The sequence below is a fragment of the Bubalus kerabau genome, chromosome 19 (genome assembly GCF_029407905.1).
Source record: "Bubalus kerabau isolate K-KA32 ecotype Philippines breed swamp buffalo chromosome 19, PCC_UOA_SB_1v2, whole genome shotgun sequence".
Taxonomy (NCBI): domain Eukaryota; kingdom Metazoa; phylum Chordata; class Mammalia; order Artiodactyla; family Bovidae; genus Bubalus; species Bubalus kerabau.
Window position 1 is genome coordinate 67,550,757 of NC_073642.1, and position 12,244 is coordinate 67,563,000.

The 12,244-nt window shown below is 43.0% G+C and overlaps 1 protein-coding gene across 12 annotated transcripts in view; it reads left to right on the forward strand.

Annotated features, from left to right (window-relative positions):
• The window catches only part of WDR20 (WD repeat domain 20), a 63,778-nt gene that overhangs the window by 20,227 nt on the left and 31,307 nt on the right, over nt 1-12,244 (forward strand). Inside the window, exon 3 of one of the 12 annotated variants that reach the window (XM_055556721.1) lies at nt 1,417-1,873. The exons of the other annotated variants lie outside the window; for them this stretch is intronic. The gene's annotated coding sequence lies outside the window, so the exon portion shown is untranslated. Of the gene's footprint in view, nt 1-1,416; nt 1,874-12,244 lie in introns of those variants that run through there. 12 annotated transcript variants of the gene reach the window in all.

Below are 12,244 nucleotides of genomic sequence, written 5' to 3' on the forward strand. Positions count from 1 at the left end.
GAAAGATTTTTTTTTTCCCTTTAAAGTTAAGATATGTTAATGGTAGAAAATTTGAAAATATCAAGGAAGAAAAAAAGCCGTTATCCCACCTGTTAATATTTTGGTGTTTTTCCTCCCAGTCCTTTTTTAGGTGCTCAGTTATGTATTTTAGGCATAATTGAGGTCCCTAGTATCTAACACTGTGCCTGGTGCAGTGTAAATGCCCATTAAGTATTTAGAGAACGTACCCAGGTGTGTGTGCTGTTTGGTATGTAGCTCCCTCCCTGCTTCATGTCTCTGCCCACGTGTCTTCCTGTCAGAGACGCTATCTATTACCTCTACCCAGGAGGGCTCTGTAATCACCCTTCCCCTCAGCCCCACCTCTCCCCTTTCCTGACTGGGCTTTCTTCATAGCCTTTTCCACTCTCTGATGCTCGTTTTGAGTAGTTGCTTACTGGCGGTGTCCCTCCTAAGTCCACGAGAGGAGGGGTTTATTCTCTTTGCTGAGACTCAGTGCCTAAAGCAGTGCTTGGTGCATGTGGAACTCAGTAGTAACTGGATAGTGAAAGCAATTTATTTTCTCAGGTATCTTAGTGAGAAAATCTTCATTGGGAATATAGGTACCTCATTTAGGAATAGGTACATTTAGAACATCACCCCAGTGCCATTTACAGTTGCCAGGACATGGAAGCAACCTAACTGTTATCGACAGATTAGTGGGTAGAGATGTGATATATATGTTAATACATATATACAATGGAACAGTACCCAGCCATAACAAAAAAATGAAGTAATGCCATTTGCAGCAACATGGAAGTACCTAGAAATTATCATACTAAGTGAAGTAAGTCAAAAAGAAAAAGATACCATGTGATATCGCTTATTTATTTACAAAACAGAAACATACTCACAGACGTAGAAAACAAAGTTGTGGTTGTCAAAGGGTAGAGGTGCAGTGGGTGATAAATCAGGAGTTTGGGATTAACATACATACATGGTGTGCTTACTCACTCAGGCCTGTCGGATTCTCTGTGACCCCATGGACTGTAGCCCGTCAGGCCCTCTGCCCATAGGATTTCCCAGGCAAGACTACTGGAGTGGGTTGCCATTCCCTTCCAGGGGGTCTCCTGACCCAGGGATCAAAGCTAGGTCTCCTGCGTTGCAAACGGATTCTTTACCATCTGAGCCACCACGGAACACCACTGTGTGTAAAATAATCAACAGGGACCTGTATAGCACAGGGAACTCTGCTATCTTAGAGTAGTCTAAATGGAAAAGAACCTGAAAAAGAACAGATGTGTGTGTGTGTATAAACTGAATCATTTTGCTCTACACCTGAAACTAACATATTGTAAATCAATTATACTCCAATATAAAGTAAAAATAAAAAACATAGGTATTATGACTTCTCATAGGCATATTTTATCTTTTATATAGGTGGTGCATGCACACGATTCAAAGTTCACGTGGCACGCAGTGAAAAGTCTCTCATACCCTGTCCCTTCGCCACCTCGTCCCCAGTCTCAGAAGTAACCAGTGTTAAGTTCATGTGTGTATTTCCAGAGACAGCCTGTGGTTCCACATGTAAAATCACAGGCATATTCCTCCCTCCTTTAAAGAAAAATGTAACTTTTAGCATCTGTAGCTTTTGGTACCTTCTTTCTGTTTTGTTTGTTTTATAAAATGTATTTTGGAGATTATTCTTTGTCAGCATGTAAAGCTCTTTATTTGTGAACAGCTGCACAGTATCCCGTTGTATGACTGTATTGTAGTTCCTTCTTTGATGAACACTGAAGTTGTTTCCAGTCTTTAGCTGTTACAAACTGTGCTGCAGTAAATATTGATAACGTTATATATATGTCATTTGCCATGTTGCTAGTATTTGAGGAATAAATTCCTGTGAGTGGAATTGCTGGATCAAAGGAATGAGTGTTTGTACTTTTTGCGGACGCAGCTTATCTTCCACGGGTTATGCCAGTTCAGGCCCCTGGCACAGGGCGCTGTTACTTGACCGTTGCCGGCGTGACAGGTGAAAAGGGGTGTAAGTGTCAGCATGTGTGTAAGTCGTTTGTATTTTCTGTGAGTTGTCCATGTCCTGTGCCCATTTTTCTACTAGGATTTTGGTCTTTCTTTTGTTAAAAGTTGACTTGTAGGAGCTTTCTTTTATGTAAAATTGGCCTTTAATTTGTGATCTCAGTTGCAAACATTTGGTTCCATCGGCCAGTTGTTTTCTGATTTTGCTCATGGTGGTTTTTCCTAGGTAAAAATTTTATCTTTTATAGGAAAAACATACTCATCTTTTCCTTTCTGGTTATGGGTTTGGGGTCATACTTAGCCCTTATAATTTTATTTTTTAAAAGCATCATGATGTCTTCTTATACTTCTGAGGTTTCATTATTTATATTTGCTATCTCTTTGGTACTGCTCAAGTTTTTTCTGGAATAAGATGTGAGATGGAGTTTCAACCCCTTTTATTTATTTTAAAATCTTAGAATTTTTAGAACTTCTTATATCTTACTTGAGAAAAATCTGTCAGCAGTTTTCTGCTGAACTCTAAATGGATCATGTGTAATTTTTCATTATAAGTTGTAGTTATTATTTTTGGCCATACCACACAACCTGGTTCCCTTACCAGGGATTGAACCCAGGCCCTCAGCTGTGAAAGCACGGACTCCCAATTGCTGGACCTCCAGGGAATTCCCAAGTTGTAGTTATCTTTGTCTTACTAATGTGGACCTAAAACAATGATTGAGATTCAGTCTATTGGTGAGCATTGTTTTGAGATAAATTTTGTAGAATTTTCAATTGGTAAGTAAAGATTAAGATTAGTAATAATAGATATAATGATAGCTAATTAATATTATGTACTACACCTTAGGAACATGTTTAGTAAATGACTTAAAACTAAAGAAATAAGAGATTTTATCCCCTCATTTGAGTGAATCATGTTTGAGGTCTCTTTGTTCTCTTAATTAATGCCTGGCTCTGCCAAGTTAATAAATAAAGAGTTTACTGGGGCTTGATTCTTGTATCTCATAGACTGCCTTTATGGACTGTCATCGTGCAGAATGACAGTCCTGAAGATCCTGGCTGTAGTGCCAGAGGAGGCTTTGGGATTACCCGCACGGGCTCAGTGATGGCCTTCAGACTTTTGCTGTCTTCTGTTTGCTACTTAGCCTGGCCTGTTGTTGCGTCTCTGCGGGCAGGTGGCATTTTCACCATGTGGTTAACTTTCTCAAATTTTGTAATGGCTCGCTTTACTAAACTGTCAAAAAATCCAAGCTGGGCCTAGTAAAAAAGTTAGCCTGCCCATGGCCTCTTCAAACTCTTTCGCTTGGTTCTCACAGTGAGACACGTAACCGGCCAAGCTGGCCCCTTGTCGCCCCGCGCACCCTTGTTTGGTCTGTTGCCGTCTCCATCTTTGCTCAGGTGCCCTCCCACACCTTTCTGCTCAGCCATGCCATTGCCTAAATGTTCGACTTCTCACAATCTCCAAAACTGTTGGGTTCCTGTTCCCTCCCTCCTCCCTTACATAGAGGTTCTCCTGGATGTGGTCCTCAAGCAGCAGCAGCAACTCCTCAGAACTGGTGAAAATGTAGGTTTCCAAGCCCCCATCTTGACCAGCTGAAACAGGAACTCCAGGGGTGTGGCCCAGCATGGTGTTCAGCTCACTGGGTTTTATCTGCCTGCTCTTCTGTCCATGGAATTCTCCAGGCCAGGGTACTGAAGTGGGTAGCCATTCCCTTCTCCAGGGGATCTTCCCAACCCAGGTCTCCTGCATGGCAGGCGGATTCTTGACCATCTGAGCCACCAGGGAAGCCCCCAATACTCATGTGCTGAAGTTTGAGAACCACTGCTTTATGGGATCTAATTCAGAGCTCTCCTCGTAGTAAACAGTCCCTAAACGCTTATTGGCCATTTAATTTGTGGATTATATTAATAGCCATTGATTAATGTGTCTGTCATCTACTCAGTGCTGGGCACTAAACGAGGTGCTTTCACACACATTGTCTCATTCTCACAAACACTTTGCATAGTAGGGAGTGGTGTTTCCCACTTGGTGTGTAGATGAGGATGGGGAGGCTCGGAGGAAGCAGTAACTTGCCAGGGCGGCGCATGGCTGTGAGAGGCAGCGGGAGGCCTCAGTGGGCCCGTCAGATGCTACGCCGATCCCAGGGTCCTTCCTGGCGCGTGACACTGCCTTTCGGATGAACCTTGTTCCCAAAGAGTGCCTGCGAGTCCGTGGCTGTCCTGCGGGCATATAGCAAGTGGCTGTAGTCCCCACCTTTCTGGACCTCCCCCCTCACATTCTTAACCCCATCTACTAAGTGACAACCTTCCAGCTTTTTTTTTTTTAAGGTAGAAACAGACTGTTTTCTTAATACTCATTTACTTACCGTATATCAGAGAGTTGGGAGGTAAAGGAGACGTTGAGATCATAGTCTGGCCTCTGCATATTTGCATATCTAGCCATTACATTATGTGTGCTGTTTTTCTCTCAGAAATCAACTTGTTTTTTGTTGCAGTATAAACTGGTATATGTCACAACTCTGGCCCCTGCACTTGCGTTATTTTTACAACTTAAAAAAATCATGCTACATCGAATTTAGAAAAATTTTAATTGGTCAGAAAAAGTATTTTTGCTGGCTTTGCCTCAGTCTAGCTGTGCTAGGAAAGTGACGTGAACAAGTGTTAGATTGCACGCTGCTGTGACCCCGGCGGACAGCTGCTGTCTCGGGGGAGGGCGCGTTCTTTAGGTCGTCTTCGCTCCCCCTTCCCTCTTAGACCGCCCGTCCCTCTCCCTCTCAAACCCCTGCCCCTCCACGCACGTTTTGGGACAGGCAGTTAAATAGGAAAATCCGTTTATTTTTAAAATTTTTACACAGAATTAAGTGCTTATTTCTTACTCGCACTATGTAAGTGCTTACTCTCACTATAGTTCTTGGTTTGAATGCATTTAACAAATGTGAATTGATGTTATTTATTTAATAATGATAATAGCTAATACTCAGGTAGCTCTTTCTGTGGGCACTACTCCAGTCACTTTACGTACTTTAACTCCTTAATCCCCCAGCGCTGTGTTCTCTGTGACATGTCACTTTGCATTTTTGAAATGGTTCCCTATTTAGCATTTGTGTTTTCCTGTTAGGACCTGTGTGGAGGATGGAATTGATGTGTGAATTTCCATAGATTCCGTTCAGTCCAGTCACTCAGTTGTGTCTGACTCTTTGCCACCCCGTGAACCACAGCACACCAGGCCTCCCTGTCCATCACCAACTCCCAGAGTCCACCCAAACCCATGTCCATTGAGTCGGTGATGCCATCCAACCATCTCATCCACTGTCGTCCCCTTCTCCTCCTGCCCTCAATCTTTCCCAGCACCAGGGTCTTTGCAAATGAGTCAGCTCTTCACATCAGGTGGCCAAAGTACTGGAGTTTCAGCTTCAAAATTAGTCCTACCAATGAACACCCAGGACTGATCTCCTTTAGGATGGACTGGTTGGATCTCCTTGCAGTCCAAGGGACTCTCAAGAGTCTTCAACACCACAGTTCAAAAGCATCAATTCTTCGGCGCTCAGCTTTCTTTATAGTCCAACTCGCATCCATACATGACCACTGGAAAAACCATAGCCTTGACTAGATGGACCTTTGTTGACAAAGTAATGTCTCTGCTTTTTAATATGCTGTCTAGGCCTTTAAAAATGTCAAATAATCAAGTGGTGTGCTGGGGACACAGGCCGAAGCCCTGTGATGAAGGCAAGGCGGCGTCTGGAACAGGACGTCCCAGGCTTGAACACAGGCTTGGGCCACCTGGCTCAGCCTCGTCCCGCACAGGACAGGCCCCGGCCGGCTCTGTGCTTGGGCCGGGCTCGTCGTCCTCTGGGGTCCTGAGTGTGCCATGCTTTATGACCACTGAGCATGTGTATTTGTGCTTGAGGTCCAAGAACTTTGGGATTTGAGTACAAACACTCAGGTTTGCTGTGGACAACAAGAAAATTTGGGACGTTGTTATCGTGTGTCTCTTCTAATTTAGAGACAAATCTAGCAGCAGTACTCTACATGGAGGAGAGATGAGACCTTCGCATGCCTCCCTGAAGACTGCCTTCTAGTTTATGGCCAGTTCCGTTCAGTCTCTGAGTGGTGTATGACTCTTTGCGACCCCATGGACTGCAGCACGCCAGGCTTCTCTGTCCATCCCCAACTCCCGGAACTTGCTCAGACTCATGTCCATCGAGTCAGTGATGCCATCCAGCCATCTCATCCTCTCTCGTCCCTTTCTCCTCCTGCCTTCAGTCTTTCCCAGCATCAGGGTCTTTTCTAATGAGTCAGTTCTTAGCATCAGGTGGCCAAAATATTGGATCTTCAGTTCCAGTTATGGCCACTTACTTAAAAATGCTGCTGATGGGATCTGCTGGTATTTGGAGCCTCAGCCTTTGTCAGAACTGTATGTACCACCACCAAGCTGAGCTGCTCGCCTGCGTTTCTCAGCTTTCAGTAGCTATGCAGCCTCACTTAAAATCGCTGCCTATTTCTGCCATCCTTCTTGCATTTGCATACAAAATTTCAATACATCCCTGCTGGCCAGAATTTTATTAGTGGACATTAGCCTAGGTTACAGAGGGAAGACTTTCTGAAAGGCAGTCAGGAGCTCTGGAGAGTGCTGTGGGCGTGGGCCTTCCGCAGCTCCAGAACTCGGACTTGTCAGGAGGTGAGCAGCGCCCTTCTGCCTCCTCTGTCCACCCTCCTCACCGCTCGGCCTGGAGAAGGCTTGCAGCAGTTGGGACGTGGCGCCAGCTAAATGAGTGTCACTTGGTTTATGCTAAGCTTAACGAGTTTTGCAGAGTCTTCTATATTTCTTCACTCTATGTTATACATGATATAATTTCAAGTTCTGACAACTAGTTGTTATTGTCTGATGTAGAAGCCAGAAGACCACAGGTGAAGGAAGGATACAGAAATGAGGGCTTTGGCTTCCACTCCTCTGGTGCTTTTCCTGTGTTTACTGAGTGTAGAGCTTCCAAGGTTAGCTGTGGTATGAATTGATTTTGTGATTGTAGACAATTTACTTCCTTTGTCTTAAGTTGCAGGATCTTGAGAGCAAATGTGACTTTTTAAAAGTCCCCTCTGGCTTCTGATTCTGTGAATGTGAGACCTAGATTACCTCTGTTCAGATAAGACCAGTGTAGGTAGAGATATGTTACAGAATTATTCATGCTGGGAAACCAGTTGCTGCTTCAGTCTATATCTTTGTGAATAGCTTTATATTTAACTTTTTAAGCTAGTAGTTGCAAGTTTTTGTTTGTTTGTTTTATTATGTGAGATAGTGAAAAGTGCTTAGAGTGAAGCAAATGTGCAATTGTTGCCAAGTGCTAACTTTTGGATTATATTTGATTTCACCCTTGAGTTTGAAACTGCTTATTCGGCTGGTTGGCCTGCTAACCTACATTTAAAATGCAGTATTGTCCCCGTGGAGACTACAAATACAATACTGTCTCTCTTGAGCCTAATATTTTTATTTCAAGCCTCCAGATTTTCAGTGTTAAAATGCTGCTGAGTACCAGAGGACAGATTCCACTGTGTAACCTTTCAGCTATTTCTTCTGGATTGAGGAAGGGCCTAGAATCTCTAGAAAAGCATGGGATTGATGATAAATTTGCAGTTCAGTTCTTATGAGAAAGACGGGGTTTCGATTTTAGATCCACATTAGAAGAAAAATTTGAAGGTAAATGTGGAACAGATTGAATTCCCCAAAGAGGACTCTGGGAGAAGTTATCTCTGTTGAACACTGTAGCCAATTAGAAGGCCCAGTGAATGCTTCTCACACTGTACCTCTGTTGGGAGAGGGAAACAGCAGAGCCAGCCGTGGCCTCCTTATCTGTCCCCTGAATGGCTGGCTTCTGGAAAGAGTTCTCCTGTCTTACCTCATCGAGGAACATCACTGGTGCCACGGAAACATTCATAACAGACACCGGCAGTCCTGATGGGTGTGAAGCTTAGGATTTGGCCAGTCCAGGTAGCCCACCGCCTGTTGGTGACGTATCAGCCCTGCTCGCACGTTTACCTGGTGTAGCTGCAGGCTTCCTTTTATGGGGGATTTTCCTTGTTTGTTCTCAGACATGTATTTGCCTGTGACCCTGTGCTAGACCTTGACATGCTTTTAAACTGCTAGAATACTTTTCAAATAGTTTCAGTTTTTTGGCCTGTGTTTCCTTCTTTTTCTATTAAAAAATTATACAAGTATAATAATTATTGAGGAAAAGTTAGAAATTAAGATAGGAAAAAAAAGTCATTTAAATGCTACCCCTGCTTTTAACATTTTTAATATTTTGCTAAGTATCTTTTCAACTTGTTCTCTTTGCAAACATATATATCTCAAATAGAATGAAACTTCTTTAATTATGGAAAATTTCCGACTTACACAATAGCAGAGAGACTGTCTCCCAGCTTCACCATTTGTCAACATGTGGCTGGTCTCATCTCATCTACTGTCTCACCTATTCTGTATTATTTTAAAACAAACCCCAAGCATCATATATTTTCTTCATATGTTTTCTACAATACATATACTGTTTGGGGAAATAAAACCATATTTTTACATGTAAAAAGTTTACATTTGATCAACGTCTGTTCTTTGACAGATTCATAAATATTTTTATAGTTGGTGTGTTGATATATAAGGATCTTTTTCTTATTTATTTTTTACTTTTTAATTTGAAAGAATTACAGATTCATGAGATGTTGCAAAACATGTGCAAGGAGGCCCCCACACCCTTCCCCTGGTCTCCTCAGTGGTGGTGGTTTGCCTAACTGTGGAGTAGCAGGAGGCCAGGAAAGTGACGGTGGTGGATCTGGATTTCACTGGGTTCACAGGGGCGTGTGTCTGTGTCTGTGTGTTCTCTGCAGTGTCATCCCGCTTGTCGATTCACGTAACCACTGCCACAATCAGTGTTTTCTAGTCGGTTTGTTCAAATTCATTTTGTAGTTGGTTTATTTAAACTTGCTTCCAAACATGGACCACACATTGTGTATAGTGTGCATGCCTTTTAAGTCTCTTTCTAATAAAAAAAGTATCTTGTTGCAATTTTACTCTTAGAGAAAATGACAGTAACAGCAGGGAGAACCCGCCGCTGACTGTTTCAGATCTGCCCGTTGGTTTTATCGTGTGTTTTCCCTCCGCCTCTTCTCGTTCTTCCTCCCTGCTTCCTGTATGTATATAGGTACATGTATAATATAAATCATTTGGGAGTACTTTGTAGACATCATGCCCATTTATTCATGTAAACCTCAGTTTCTATTTCCCAAGAGCAAGATTTCCTCATATATTACCACAGTACATTTATCAGAATCTAAGCTAGACCATCGACCTCATCTGACGCTCACATTAAAATCTCAGTGGTTGCCTGCATGTTATCCTTTAAGAGCCTCCTGCCCCTGGTTCGGGAGCCAGTCCAGCTGCACAAACTACAGTTAGTTGCAGGCTCTCCAGTCCCGTTCAGTCTGGACTGATTCCTTAGTTTTTTCTTTGTTTTCATGGCTTTGACATCTTGAAGACTTCAGACCAGTTGTTTTGTAGGATCTCTCAGTTCGGCTTTGTCTGGTATTTTTGTGATTAGATTCATAGTCTAGTTCACAGTTCTAGATCACAGTTGGAGGACCACAGAACTGCTGCTGTGTTTCTCAGGGCAGCAGGAGAGCAGGAAGAGGAGGCTGCCTTGCCTTGGTCACTGCAGTAAACTTTGCTACATTAATCCATTGTCAGGTTCTGCTTTGCTCTTTGTAATCGATACATAATTTGTGAAGGGATACTTTCGGGCTACATAAATATCCTTTTACCCATCAGACCTTCCTCCACTGTTTTACCATCCGTTGATGGTTTTTGGCTGAATCAGTTATTACTGTATTACTGTGATGGTTATAAAATGGTGATTTTCAAACTCCATTTTTCTCTTCTTCTACATTTATTACGTGTTAGTCTACTGTTAAGGGAAAGCCTTTTTCCCCCTCCCCATTTATTAATATTAATATGAACTCAGATTCTTAATTCATTCCATGAAAATTCTGGAGTATTGTTTTTATGTCTAAATTGTCCCATCTCTGACCAGTAGTAGTTGCTCTGCTTTGTCCCCAGAGTCTTTTGGACCCAGCCTCAGAGGTCTTTCGTCGTTTTCTTGCTCAGCAGAACAGAAAGGTGTTCTAGGTTCATCTTGTCCATTTCTTGCCCCCGTACCTGGTATCAAGTATATAGGCACCTTGGTGACTTTAAGTGGCAGGATTTGTAACAAATCGCTTTTGCCCAGTCTGGGCACCTGGACTTCCTGTTGCCATTTGGTCATTGCTTCTATACGTTTCTACCTTCCGTGTGGAGAATCTGAATTCCTAATGACATCCACATGATTTTTTGCTTTATTTTACTAGACATTAAGAATAACAATACACTGTTACTGTTGATGGTATGATTACAATGTGACTAGCATTTTAAGACTTCATACTTCTTTTTGTCTTTAGAATCCTATTTTTTAATTCCATTTTTCACTTAATATCCTTTGCTGGTAAGTAAATGTCTTCATTTTAAATGGCTACATGATATATTTACCCATTTCATTTTTAGAAAACAGGATGTTAATAATGTTTTGTTACAAAGCTGAGGAGACTATCTTTGTACATGTGTTTGATCATTAAAATTATTTTTAAATTTATGATTACCATCCAAACAGGAATGTGTATAAATGTAAAGTTCTATTAATTTTTCACAAAGTAGGTCGACCCCAGATTAAGAAACTTCATTCCTGGCCTCCCCGGGACCTCCCCACACTCTGCAAGGGGCGACTACCATCTTCACGGCCAGCATCACAGACTAGTTTTACTTATTTTTGAACTTTAAGTAAATAGCATTATTTCATGTATCCTATGCTGCTTTTGTATCTGGCTCCTTTCATTCAAGATTATTTTATGAGGTTTTTCCATGTTTTTTCTCAGTGCGTGGTCTTGCATGGGTAGTATTGCGTGGGTAGCCTAGTATGGATGCACATTTGTGCTTGGGCCAGCCCTGGGCTGCTATAGATTGTTTACCCACTTGGAAAATATTTTCTAAGGATAAATTCCTGGGAGTCGAATTTGTGTTTAAAGGATAGGAGGCTTTTGCTCCGTGTTGCCAAATTGCCCCGTGTAAAGACTGTGCCAGTTTACATTCCCGTCACAGTCGGGCGAGGCCTGTCCCCCACATTCCTGTGTGTGCTGGTCTTACTGGTCCATTTTGAAATGGGGTGGCATTGCATTGCCACAGCTGTGCCAGTGCAGAGTGCACTTCAAGTGCCTAAAAAGGCGTGGGGAAAAACCATGAGAAACATGAGTGGCTGTTACTTGAGGTCACCTGTAAGGCAGTTACGTCTTAAAAAGATTTGGCTTAGCTGGGTAGATAAGACTTATGACAAATGGCAGACAGTGGAAATGCCAGGTGAACAGCAGTTCCAGTGATTCTGGGAAACGTCAGAGGAAGCAGAGCGCAGGACTTTCTTCGTGGTTGTGTATAGAACGGCCCAGCTCTCTCACTGCTGTGGGTTTGAGGCTGCTTTCTTCACCTGAGGCCTGGGTGGACTAGAGAATAACTACTTGAGTTACAGAGGCCAAATCCAGTGTTCTGCCCATTGATCTCAATGGCTGATCGCCTTTCGTGTAAGATAAGTTTTTTCTAGCTCTCTCGCTTCGTATTTGAAAACCCAGCAATATACGGACTCCAGAATACTGTCATTTGGTGTAAAATCAGTGGTTCACATCAGTGCCATTTTTTGAAATTTCATATGTTGCAGATTCAGTAGCTCATTGTTCCGACTGAGGTTGGGTGATTGAAAAGATGGCAGCTTGGTGTGATTGAAATCGCACTTCTAAGCTCTGTGAAACCTTGAGCAGATCACCACCTTTCCCTGGGCTCAGTTTCAATGTAGGATGAGGAAATGGGGGTCAGAAAATTGGCAGCAACTCTACACAGTTGGAGATTGAGGGCATTTCTCGACTGGAATAGGAGCTCCTCTGCAGAGTGCTGCTTGTATTACTCAGCATCTTGAATCAGAACATTGAAAAATCATTGTGTGCTCTGCCAGGCACGCGCTTGTGAACTGTGTAAGTGTCGGGAAGGCAATAGTGTGGCAGTTGAGCAGCGTGTGGGAGCCGCTCACTGCCGCGGGACGGGCTTTCAGTCCACCAGTCTTGTCACCGCGCTTTCAGGTGGCCGCAGGGTTTCTCCCCACCCCCACCCTGTCAGGAGAAA